A 14315-nucleotide genomic window follows, 5' to 3' on the forward strand; every position below is an offset into this window, starting at 1 on the left:
AGCATACAGGTAAGCATGATGTGCAAGCTGTATACATTGCAATCCTTCCTGCCCCATCCTTCCTTAGTTCTCAGCATCCTTAGTTCTCATCATCAGCCTGTGCTCTGTTGTGATGCAGCATGGACACCTCTTGCCTCCAGTGGCCTCTGACTCCTGTTTCTCCTGAGTCTTGAACATCCTATAACTCATACTGAGAGGGGTACTACATCAGGTTTTACTGCCGTTTGTGCAAATTTTCTCCATTGCTACACGGTGGATAAATCTCTACCCAGTAAATATTTTAATTAAAGCACAAAATTGTATCTTACTAAAAGTTCCAAACTGCATCATGTCTATGCCTGTCAATAGCCAGACACAAGTGTAAAGTCTGTGAATTAATTGTCTCCACACTCTTGACTAACATGGTGTTTTTAGTGTCTGGTCCTCCTCCACCAATTATTTGACTTTCATAAAAATTTGTTTAGGGAATTATTGCATCAAGGATTATTCAATTTTTTTTAATTAGCCAAGCTGAAATAAGGATGTCTGAGAGCGCACGACTTAGGCAATCTAAATTAAGCTGCTTTGGCATGCATGCTATCTAATGTTTGGAGTGCAATACAGCATGTGAAGCTCACTCAGGTGCTCAGTGGGCCTCCTTAGGTCTCAGAAAAGACAATGTGTGCCATCATCAACTAAATTTACAGGTGGAATTTAAATATCACAGTATCATTTCACATCACCTGACATTTCAGCATGCTTCCTCCAGCGCAAGGCTTCACAGCATCTTATACCCAGGCACCCAGTCTCCCTATATAAAGAGGGAACTAAAACTCCAAAAGGAAGGCATAGAAAGGCAGCACACTGATCAGACAGCCAGTAGGAGTCATTAAGGACGTGTGTATGTCTTACATTCTACTGCTTTTTACAAAATAGATATTATTTTGAACTGTAGAGAAGTATCTCTGGGTTTCACAGACCTATGCCCAAAGCTACTCCCTTTAAAATAGAAAGTAAAAGTGATCAGGTCTTTTACTGCATGACTGAAAAAGGCTATTTCTCTCATGCTCACACTTCTCACAGGGCAACTTGGTGCCTGAACAATACACACTGAGGATATTTTGCTTCAAAGTATCCTTTGATACTTGAATAATTCTAATTATTTGAAACCAAAGAATTAGAAATTTATGTTAAGATCCCACTTCAATGTACACACACACTCCTCCATTATTTATTTACTCCTGAACTAACAATGCTATGAAAAGGCTGGTGTTTCAGCTAATGAGACTGGGCACACCAGAACCACATCATCAACCACATCAGAAAGCACTTCATTTTAACATATGGAAGGTTCTGTCTTTCTGAACATTTACTGTAGGCACAGCAGTAGTCTTATTTTTCTAGATGTCATTTATATGGAAAGAAAATAGGCAATTATTGCCTTGAGCTGAGCAATGGTCAAGGTAGGTGAAATCAGGAAACCAACAAACAAAAACCTCCTGACATTAGAACAAATTGAGCATCTTATCACACAAAGGGCATAAGATGCTCTGTTTTACTGTATATCTGTCAGGGTACAGCAAGAGACAGGATTCTGGGGAACCAGGGATGGACACAGCTGGGCAGGTCTGCAGCTATGAGCCAGGTCCAAGGGCAAGCCAGAAAGCACCATGAAGGCTGGAGCCTGTTTGGTGGAGCCCACGGCCAGAGTCATGGGGAGATGGAGACTAGCCCTGCTGGGCACTGCTGGGGCAGGGGCTGATGGCTCTTGGGGTGCTGGCATGGGGTCCTAGGCTGTGGGAAGTGTGGCAAGCCCCAGAGGGTGGGCAGGAATGGTCAGAATTGGTGGTGCCCTCAGGGCTATGACAATAACTTTCTTTTGTGAGGATTTCTGAGAAGACTTCAGAAATGTACTTTTGCAAGCAGGGAAGAGCATTCCTCACATCCTAGCAGAACTTAGGCATGTGGCTCAGGAAGGGCTCACCAGCCAGGCAGAGACTCAGTGAAGCCATTTCTTGCTAAGTCACACAAAGCCCAGCCTGCAGATCTCAGGTGCTTCTGGGTTCAAGTGACTCTTAAACAGGGTCCTAAGAACTACTTCCTTCAGTCTGCTGAAGCCAAAGGGGCAGCTGAGGTCCAGCTCAGAGGCCAGCATGTCCATGAGTGCCATGTCTGGATGCCCACCGGAAAGATTTGAGGATCTGGGTCTTAGTAGCTATACCTGCAAAAAGCACCAACAGAAACTGATATGAGAACAAAGTAGGGGCCAATATGATTCAAATTGCTCCATTAAAACTGTGCCATAGGTATTTTTCAGGTTGGCAGCTGAAATAAAAGGACTTTTGGAACTGGGTTTCTGTTGGTCATATATATTTAATGCACTTTAAAATATCCAAGGCAAGAATTACATGTCCAGATAGGCATATCTTGGTTCTTTTACTGTAATGCGGATGTCTTGGATATCCTTGGATTTCTCTGAATGCCTGTGTTTAGCAAACAGAACCAAGCCCTTAACATTCTCTCTACTTTTGGAAGATGTGTAAAATGAAGGTGGTAAATTATTGCAGAGGCTTATAAAATTCATGTTTCTGAAGTTTGCAGATAGTTCAGTGTTTAAGATAACAATCACTTTTGAAAAATCTAATAATTTCTTCTGCAGTGTTTAACACAGAGTAACAGATATAATAGAGAGAAAAATAGACTATTGAAGAATTACCCATTCAACTTTTGGCTCATAGGTAATATTGTGCTATTGACATATTTTATTTCCTCCTTGGGACTTGTGCACTTTTAGTCTAAGTCAAGCTTTACTCATTATGTTTAAGATTTCACATTTCATAGAATTTTGTTTAAGAAGGGGTTCTTTTTTCTGCCATAATTTTTTTTAACTTAAAAGTTAATATGGAGTTTAAATTGACTTCAAAGTGCTTCAAATAATGTCTTCAAGGGGTTGTAAAATAGCTTTTTTTCCTCACTTTTGTTAAGTGACAGACTACGAGAAAGTCAGGTATTTACAATAGTTCAGGTAGATTAATGAAACTTATACAGACTTAAGTAAAAAAAAAAAAAAAAAAGCCTACACTATGGGGCAGTGACTTGGTCCAGTTTTTTTCCCCTGATATAGAAGAAAACTCAGTGATTCATTACTTATGCACTCCAAGAAGAGACTGGGTAGAAGAAGTAGTGTGAACACATTCAGATTGCTACCACTAGCTCATCAAACAGTAGGGCAAAAGATTTGGATGCAGAAAAATAATGCTTTTGTGACTAGGATTTTTTTTTTTGAGTTCTACTTGGTTAGAAAGAGTACTTTGGCCTGGCTATTTACCCTGAAAAATGATTCGTGAGCTCAGTTGCCTTCAGTCCTTGTAATTTCATTGCAGTGTAGCTGGAGACAGACCACCTGCAGAGACACTAATCCAATCTAGGCAAATGTTACAAAGCAGAGTGACAGAATTGTGGCTGAATTATACCTCTTAAAAGACAGACCCCTATGAACAGTGCTGAGGAAATTTACAAACTGAAGGCAATGCACTGGCCAGAGGCAGCCAGACTCAGCAACTCAGGTTGCTGCCAGAAGTACCAGAGGGACCAGGCTGAAAGGTAACTCCAAACTGCAGTGTTAAAATTAAAAAAAAACAGGCAAAAAAAAAAAAAAAAGGAGAAAAAAAAAAAAAACTCAAAAACAAACAAACAAACAAACAAAAACAAAACAACCCCCCCACAACCTAACAAACAAAACAAAACCAAAAAGCCAACAAAAACGACAACAACAACAACCACAACAAGAAAGATGTGGATCCTTTATACTCACACAGAATATGTATCGCTGAACTGGGATAAAAAGTCTTTTAAAAAACCAAAGCAACCCGATTAAACAAAAGCCCCAAAGTGTGAGCACACTTATTTAGAGGAAGAAATGTTTGTACAGAGCAGAAGATGCAGGAGGTGTTGGTAGATCAGCAAACTGGGCCACAGAGTGAGCCAGGCTACTTAACTGCAGCTTATGCTTACTTTTCCTATTGGAGTTTGTTGACATTTGGATAAAACAATGAGAAATGCTGTCTTTTTGGAGGGGAGAGGGAAACCCCACAATATTGTACTTATCCCCGTTTACTGTTCCAGCACCATAGAAAATGCTGTAATAATGACACAGGACAAGTTAAACACATAAAGGCAGAGATAATCTGATTCTGGGTCGGCAAGAAAAATGTCAGCAATTCCACAAGGGTTTGATAATTCAGATCTTTTAGACTATGATGTTCAACACAAGAAACACAGATTCTCAAGGTAGAATTCATGGGAGGTATTTTGCATCTGCTGCCAAAGGATCCCTGCAAAAGGCAGTTTCACAAAAAGAAAACAGAGTGTCCAGTTGTAAGATTAAAAGAAAAAGGAACTCTTCAGGTTTTCAAGATGCCTGTTCATGATGTAATCCTCCACAAAGAAACAAATTTGCTAGTGAATCCTTCTCAGGAGGTTAGTTACATACTGTGACTAGCAACTAGAAAAGAAAGACAGCACCACACTAGTATCTGAGCAACCAGCAGAAAAAATAAGTAATAAAAAGGAGATATTTGGAAGTAATTGGCAAATAATAAAACCAAGTTCAATCAAACAACTTCTGTGAGGGTTATGAGTGCAACGATTCAAACAAGTTCTATGAGGGTTGTGAGTGCAACAATTCTAGAGGCATTAGAGCTTGAGTACTGTGGTTGTTCTCTTAATACATCCACCTGTACTGTGCTATTGTGCTCAAAGTGAGTCTATATTCAAATGAGCAAATAGGGCCTCCTAAAGCAATTCTGTGATGATTAAAAGCTATGAAAGTGTCTGCTCTATGTCCTCAGATAACCTTCACTAGCTTGACAAAAAGACCTTGCAGCTCATCCTAAAGGGTCTCTGCTTGACAGAATGTAAAACAGATTTGGAAACACCAACTACTGACTGGTTGCTTGATTGCAATTAGATAATGCAAAATTATTCTGCTGAAGAAAATTACTTGCAAAACAGTACTTATATGCAGGCATCATGGCCATTCAGTCTCACCCTGTTCCCCAGGAGACAGTGGGGGACACGTGGGCATGGCAAAGGCCAAAGCAAGTCTTCTACATCCAGGCCTGAACTAGGAGAGGCTGAGGGCTGCAGCTCAGTCCAAAGGTGAGGCAAGGGAGATGTACAACACAGGACAGCTGCTAGGAACAGCCTTTCAGTGGGCAAGTCAGAAACAGCACATGACTCCAACAGACAGCTTAACCAGACAAGATTGGATATGCTCCAGAAAAGACTGTCTGTAGAAATGTCTGACAAATGAGAACTGCTGCTGTTGTTTCACTATTTCTGAGCAATCAGGGCTGTGCTTGTGTTAGCAAAGATCATTTCACAACTCCTTCCACAAGCCCTTTCTTTCCCTGTTAGTCTTCAGTGTCAGCTGCATCTGTAAGTTCTTCATAGCAGGGGCTGGGTCTGTTTGTGCATGTACTGATTGACTGAGGTCCCTGCATGTTCATGAAAAGTCAAAAAAAATATATTAACAGCAGAGACCCCTTACCAAAACCTTGAATTGAATTCTTACTGTTAAAATACAAAGTAAACTTACGCTTCATATTAATTGGTTTTTAAAGGAAAAAATAATAGGCAAAAAAAGGCTACCTTGGTTGTACTGAAGAAAAGGTGTACAAAAGTGAATGACAGTTTCCAAGTGTTGGCAGGCACAATGAAGGCAGAAATTTAGAAGAGACTAAAAAGTGTCCCGTGGCTTCATTAGGTTGATTTGATGCAGATGACACTGAAAGAAATACTATTTTATTGTGGTTTTTACTCTCCCTGAATAACTATCCTTCATTATTTTATTTCTAAAAGAAGAATCAGAAGGAAAAAAAAAAAAAAAGTCTGAAATGTCACATTATAAAGCTAAATGATCATATTCTCATTGGTCAGTGGATTTAATTGGAGGTAGTTCATCGAGAGTCTTCAAGTGAACAATTTTAAGCTGTTTGTTTCCTAAAGAATTATTTTATTAGTCTAGCTTACTACATTTTATAAAGTCATACCAGAAATGTTCCAGAATTAATTTTCAGATGTCTTGCTCCCACTCTTTTCCTAAAATCTTGTACACAAAAGCGCCAATTTACCAGTGTGATTATGGACTTTTACGTAAGCAGCAGAAGAGCTTTCGCTTCTTACTTTGAAGGATGGAATTTTGATTTCTTCAGCATGTCTGGCCATTTTCTATTAAATGCACAGTTATTTTCTTACACATAGTATAATTTCAAGAAACTGCAAGGATTTCAAACCCAATATTTTTAAGCTGGGCCTGTTTGTGCAGTTCTTTAAACTGCAATCACTTCTTTCATATTCTGACAACCAGTGTTTTGCAATAGCTTGTGTTCACTTAATGTCATACTAATCAACAAGGTGCAAGAAACTAGGTAAGTTAGGTCAATGCTGCACTATATTCATTTAGTGTTGTGTCTCCATTCAATCAAATTTAATGTCCTGTTTGAATGTTGCTTTTCATATCTCATTCCAGCTATTATCTTGAGATGCCAATAAATCAGTGATCAACTGATCTATAATTGATCTATCCATCCTATGCCACTGAAAAGTTATGTAACTTCAACGTTAAACTCTTGCAAATGTTGCAATCAAACAAAATGAAAGGAGAATATATAATTAAAACTGAAATGTTCTGCTGAGACCAGACTGAGATATTTCAGGTTTACACATTCCCTGTTGTGTTTTGGCTGTACAGAGATTTCAAAATCTGATGTACAGATGAGATGAAACAAGAATGGAACAGCATTGCCACAAATAAAATTACTTTTTTTTTCCTGTGAAACCAAACCATGTCCTACCATGGCCTGCCAGCCTGTCTACCACCAACACTGTTTAAATAATGTTGTTCTGAGCACAGCATCCTCCACTGCCATTCCATGACTCAGTATTTTCATTTAGTCTGATTTCATGCTCTGACAGACTTTGCCACATTTCCATATATTCAAATGCACCTGAAAATACCTACTTCCTGCAAGTCTTTTCAATAGCATGCAGAAAACACAGAATACAAATATCAAAATCCTTAGTGAAATGTGTGCCAGTAGCATTTTATCACAAGGCAAGCTCCTCTCCCCGTGGCTCTAACAATCAACAATGTAAGCATTTTGCTTTTTGAAGCTGAGGTGTTTCTGAATACCCACAGTCTGCTCATTTAAAGCAGGACATGACTGTTTTGGCTGATTCACTCCTTTGTTGGATTGTGCACCCCTCAGGATCACACAGTAGTGAGTCAGTCATTTGTAAACAGGAGAGAAAAAACCCAAAAGAATAGAGGTTCATTCTTGTGATCAAAAGCCTCAAAGAAACCATGCAAAAGGAGCATAATTATTTATTGAACAAAACTTATAACATGATATTTCCTGTACAACCTCGGCAGTGCCTGCAGCTGGCCTTACCCACTATTGAACTAAGAAATAATTTACACCTCATAACACACACTTTGGATCCTCCCTTTGGGAAAAGAGGATAAGCTATATGTTCCCTTTTTTCTGAAGGACTGCATCATGGGCATTTTTTTTTTCAAAAACAGAGACATGATTTTAGGTATATTTCATGAGCAAAAAATAACGTGTTGGATTTGCAGGTCTGAGTACTGAAACATCACAGGACAAGTTTAAGTAGAGAATTACATGCTTACTACAAGCAGAATCAGGCTGAGGGGGCTTTAAAAAATAACACTACTAAGAAAGGATTTTTGCAAACACAAAGCTAATGAGACTAATTGGTATTATGTCAGATGTATAATGTTTCAGTGTATTGTTTTTTGGCAGTGGGGTTTGGTTTTCCTGGGCTCAGAGCCCAGTTTCTGTTTAATTTTCTGTAAGGTTTCATAGCAGCCTAGACATACAGAGCTGGCTTGCTTGCAAATAACCACACATCTCAGTATACATATTGATTAGAATTTAAACATGCCCAGCATCCTGTTGGATGGACCTGCTTAGGACATTCTTATCAGAAAATTCTCTTCTTCAAACTAAAGAGAATTTTTCCTATGAAAGAAATTATAAAGTACACCAAAAAAAAAGCTAGATGGAATTAAAATTTAAAAGGTTTATTTCACATATTAAAAACATATTTTGACACGTCATTTTGACACATCATTTTGACCTTGAGCCCAAATCCTGTCTCAGTTCTGAACAATTTTGTATGCCTGCAATGACCTTGAAGGTTTATTCGGTCTAAAGCAGGATATTAAACTCCACTGAAGAATTTTTTTCCAGGGTACCAGTAGGCTTCTAGGTTTGCAGTGTCCCAGACATCATGTTAGAGGCAAAGGTTCTAGGAGGGTTGTTTCCTGAAGAACTGCATTTCCCAGAGTGTTCAGGTCAACTTACAGAGGTATTAGCTCAGACCCAAATGGATTTTAGTGGCTTTTATCCAGTATTAATTCTAAGCTAATGAGTCTTATGGAGATAATAAGGTCTTGGCAGAAATGATAACTTCCTGTAGAAGCAGCCCATGGGTCAGCTCCCACTGCCCTCCACACTTTCGTTGTCACTTCGTGTGACACAAGCCTGACTGCTCTCAGCATCTGCACAGCACTACAAGTCTGTAGGTGTGTACTTAAATGCAGCTCTAGGTGTAGCTCAAGACAGCAAAACTGAAAGGTCTACACCCAGTTCTATAGCTCCTTGAAAATTTTGCCCATTATTTATATTAAAAGGTGAATATATCCCTCAATAGTGCATTTATGTTTACACATATTCATCTTGTTCTAAAAGCTCATTGATTCACAACAGGCTAGACTGTGCAATTAATTTTAGGTGAGGGATGAAAAATAATGAGTATTTAAATATCTGTTTACTGTAGCTGTATAGGTCTTGTGCTTGCATCACGTGAAAGGTATTTTTTTGAAATTTTCTTTCCAGAAAAAGTTAATGGAATGGCATTAGAGTTATTGGAGTTGTTCAGAGCAAGAAATACATATAAGTTTTTTGCAAGCAATATTTGTGCGCATTCAGTCCCAGAGTGCACTTTGACAAGTGCAAGAAAGTAATGCAACTCCCAGTTACAAAATGTAAGATTTCTAACAGGTACAAAGTTATAATTATGACAGATGAAACTGAAGACTTTTTTATCTGATAAGGCTGTTTATGGAAGAGGGGGAAAGTTGCTACATACAAATGTATTTAAACTGTTATGATCCAAATCACTCTAAATCATTTGGGATGAATGCTCTTTTGAGACCCCACCTGGAGTACTACATCCATGGCTGGGGTCCTCAGCACAAGGAAGACATGGACCACTCCATATTGGAGTGAGTCCAGAGGAGGGCCGCAGAAATTACTAGAGGGAGGAACACCTCTACTACAAATACAGGCTGAGAGACTTGGGGTTGTTCAGTCTGGAGAAGAGAAGGCTCTGGCTGACACCTTATTGCAGATGTTCGGTGCTTGAAGGGGGCTTACAAAAGGAGAGGAAGAAGGACTTTGTACATGGGTAGATAGGGACTGGACAAGGGGTAATGATTTTAAACTAAATGAGAGATGTTAGGAAGAAAATCTTCATTGTGAGGATGATGATGCATTGGAACAGTCTGCCCAGGTAAATTGTAGATGTCCCATCCCTGGAAGTGTACAAGGCCAGGTCAGATGGGGCCCTGAGCAACCTGATCTATTGTGTGGCATCCTGGCACATCATCTTCAGATGATCTTTAAGGTCCCTTCCAACCCAAGATGTTCTATGATTTAGGTGGCTGTCACTTTGGTCACATTAAAATTGTTTATTTGTCTCTTCCTTTCCCCTTTGCCCACCATGTCTGCTCATTTGTTTCATATCATCCCTCAGTGCCTGCTTGGAATAGAATCCATTAGAATCAGGCATCATCACATTTTGCATTGAGTCTCCTTTATAAGGATTTTCTGTTATTTCACTTTGGTTTGGCCAGTACTGGGCTCTAAAATCAAACACATCATCCACTTTATTATGCACAAGTATCTTTGTTTCAGCTCTTTAGAGCATCCTGACCTCTGATTTCCCTTTTCTATTAATGGACATTACAATAATTGTATATGATGATAATGGAGTATTGTGGTGAAAATTAAGGAGGAAAATACCCATTCGTTTTTTTCTTGCCCAGAAAGACATCTAGGACCATTAATAGTATATAGACACCGATCTCTCCTCTGCACTAACTTTCATCACATAAAGTCACCTTCAAGTCACACAGCAGAGATTAAAATCCTTAAACTAAAACATTTGTGCATCAATATATTTTGATTTTAAATGTCTTCAGTTAAGACATTTCATATTTGTGTGGCAGTTTGAGATTATTATCCCAGAGCTGCAGTCTAATCCAAAGTCCCTGTCTTCATCTCACAATACTGGATTTGAAAAAAAAAAAAAAAAAAAAAGAAGAAAAGAAGAAGCTGGAGAATTTGAATAAGGTCTTCAGACTATTATTTCTATAAGGCTATCATATAATACAGTAAAGTATACTTCTATTATAATATTATAATAAAATTATTATACATAAAATATAATAAGATATGCTTCTATTAAATCACATTAAAACTTTCCTAAGAGACCCAAGGGATTGTTTCTTAGCTGAATATCAAAGTGGGATATCTTTCCTGATGATGTGTTTTCATTCTAAAATTATACATGAGAGAGAAATTATTTGCTGCAGATTTTGGCACTGATTGTGTCAGAGAAAGACAAAATGGCTTCAGTGGGTTCATGGCACCCAAAACAATGATAGGCAGATAAAAATAAAAGCAGTGAGGGATAAAATATATTGGGTCAGTAGCAACCAAGGGTCATTAAGCACATCACTCCCCATATAATGTACAGTCATCCAGACAATTAAATTTACCATTACAATTAGTTCTAATTGTCCCCATTGTTGACAGCCTCAGTAAAGAAACCAGAGAACGAATTACATGGTAAGCATGCCACAGGTAACTGTAGACACACACTGGAAAAAACCTTACTTTGCTAATGTGTCCCTGTAGTTTTTCTATTGAGTAGATTTCTATTTCTATTGCATAATCACCAATCAATTAAAATACAATTAAAAATAAAAATAGAACTTCAAAAGCTCAACATCCTGCTTGCTGAAAGGCTTTTGGGTTTTTTTTCCCTCCTCTCATTTCAAAATCTTAGATAAATTCAACTGGTAAAATCCCAAGGTGGGGGAAGAATAAGAAAGTATGGTATTTTTGTCAAAATGTATGTACTCTCAAATGAAGTTTCGCAGACAGCTTAAACTGATAGGCAGGTGAAAAAGTTTGTCTAGTTCTCATTTTCTTGATGCTTTATCCTTGAGCAGCTCCATTGAAAGAAAAACTAGAAACATAAAGTATTATGTATAAAGTATGAAGATACACATCAGCAAACATATAAAAGAATTAGGTCCTTTATTAGGCACTTTCTGAATTTATGACTCACAGACATTTTAGGGTTGGATTGTTTCTGCTCTGTGGAGATTTTATTTGATTTTGTCCCTTCTAACATTAGGGGAAACTTAAAATAGGAAATGTCTGCTATTAAATATAATTAAAAGCTTAGGTCTTGACTTTAAATTGGTTACTTCATCCTGTATTGCGTGCACTTTTATCCTGCTTGGTATAAAGATGTGTTTCAGTTAAAGAAATGTCCTGTAATTAATAGTTTAATAGTGTTTTGGGTCATCATGGTGAAGTCTAAATTTTGTAAAAACATATAGGTCTTATCCTTTCTTATATCATCTCAAATTAAAATCTGGGTGATGCTGTCATATTTGTGTGGTTATAATCTCAAGTGAAGCAAATCAGTTCTTTTTTTCTTACTTGTTCAACTTGATTATTGACTTCACACCTCTGACATACCCAGTACCAGCAAAAATAGTGCCTGATTCTTATGACACAATGCAGCGCATGGAAAGGAATTCTTCATGTATTGTAGTAACCTAATTTTTGAACCATACACAGTAGCCTTGCTGATATAAATAGTAGTTCGCAAATCCCCTAGCAACAAGACAATCACAGAAAATTTATTTTTCCTTCTCTATTTATGTCCTTTATTTAGAGTGTAGTAACATAGCTTGGGTAAACTACGTGGAGTGTTGTTCATATAAATTATTTTAACGATCACTCAACTGGAGATGCAACACCTTCACATAGATAAGACAAATTTGAATACGTGCTGCACTGACAGAAAGCAAGACCCCCAGTTTGACTGTATTTCATTATTTCACATCTGCTAGGCTGGAACCACTGTGGTAAAAAATATCTGAGGGATGTTTCCAACAACAGTCCCTAGTTTTCAGAGAACAGAGATGGTGTCAGGGCTGGAACACAGGTTCAAAGCCTTTCTGAGAAAGAGGACTGGAAACCGTGGTGGATACAAAGCTGCCTACAAGGTGTTCCTAAGTCCATCCAGCAAATCCAGTCCATTGGCCAGAACTGCAAGGGAGACAACCAGGACCACAACCATGACCACCACCCAGGTCCACCTAGAGCAGTCCTGGGTACTGACAGTCCCAGGCTGGGCTGAAATGAGCAGCCTGGAAGGAAGACCCAGAAGTGGCTAGGCAGGAGCAGTCAGGGCTGGGCAGGGGGTCACATATTGTTTCAGTGGTTTAGTGCAAGGGAACACAGCAAAAGATGTATTCACTTCCAGATGTATGACTGTTAAGATAAATTATTGATGTACAAGAGAACATTTTCCATTTTATTAAGAGTAATAATTAGTTCTCAGCCAGGATACCCTAAAACTTTTCTGCCTTTCATAAAATATCTATTACCTGGTGAACACCCATACCCAAAAATTATTTATTTACAATGTCATATTATAACAAATTACCTTCTTTTTCATTTTAACAAAATGGTCTATCTTTGAGACGTGGTATCCATGACAAAAACAAAAATCAAAATATTATTTATGACTATAAAATGGTGTTGCCTTTGTAAAGGATTTGAGTTCTGCCTGTCTCAGAGTCTGATATTGATATCTAGAAGAAGGAACAGTTGACTTCTGGTGCAGTTTACCACAAGATGCCATTTTACGACGTGGCAACTACACAGTGCAGTATCTTTTGAAGCAGAACTGTTTGCTTTATTTTGTAATCAATAAACTGCTATACTGGCACTAACTCAACTTTATTGTTGGTGGATTTGTTCTCACCTTACAAGTGATTACACCAGGACTAAAGCATTTGGGAATTCAGCATTACTGACTTTGCTCTGCAGAATCAACCCTGACAACAACAGTAAACCACACTTTCAGAGCTGTGAATAGGGCATCTTCCTCCAGAACTAAATTCACATAACAAAAGCAAATTGAAATAAAATATGGACTCAGTATTCCCTGCAAATATAATTCAGCTCTGTGTAATATTTATAGAAAGCCTCTAGTATACCTGTATATACCAGTATACTGGTATTGAAGAGCCTTTGGTGGTTGGCTGTACCATATATGTAATGAGTAATGATGATTGAAACAAAGGATAGACATCAACACACTGAGTTTTATCCTCTTCTGGGCTATAGACTAACTGTTCCAAACTTTGAATGCATAAGTGTGATGGTTATGAACACTGATGATGTAACTAAAGATTGACTGTCTCTTCCTCCAAAATAAATTCTCCTAAGCTAAAGATGGAAAATCACAGCTTCATAAGCAAAAAATAAAACAAGATCAAATTCTATTGTCTTCTGGCAACCTTGTTTCCTTGTATTAAAATACCAACTGGATGATTCCCAGAATTAAAAGTAATGTCATTTGAGTAGTGATCTCACTATTTTAAGCCTGAAAAAGCTGACTTCACCATGCAGTCCAAAAATCATGGTACTGAAACAGTGTCAAAAAAGTGATGCATAAGGTCTTGGTTATTTTTAAGTTCTTTAAGGTTCTGATTAATGTTACATTCTTTAATATGGTCCACTATGTTTTTATTGCTGTCAATTAATATTGGCTGTGAGTGGACCTGTACAAAGGTTGATAAAGGATGTACTGAGCACTGTTACACTCTGCTCCCTTGTCCCACTTTTTCCGTCTAGCGATAATAACAGCTTTCATTTCCTGATTAAGCAATTGGAATGAGCTGTTCATTAGATAAGGATCCATCTCTTTCAGTCAGCCAGTGGGGACATCTAAAAATTCAGGGAGTAGAAAAGTAGAATAATATTCAACAAGCTGATATTTTAAAAGATATTTATGTTTGGAAAGAGTTATTTTCTTCTGTAAAAATGGAAAGGCAATTTTGAAAGGCATAAACACATTAATTAGGTCAAGCAAAGTTAGTCTTGATCTCAGATGCATTTGCAATAATAAACACAACCATTTCCACAGGCATC

Source organism: Vidua macroura, chromosome 1 (genome assembly GCF_024509145.1).
Source record: "Vidua macroura isolate BioBank_ID:100142 chromosome 1, ASM2450914v1, whole genome shotgun sequence".
Lineage (NCBI taxonomy): Eukaryota > Metazoa > Chordata > Aves > Passeriformes > Viduidae > Vidua > Vidua macroura.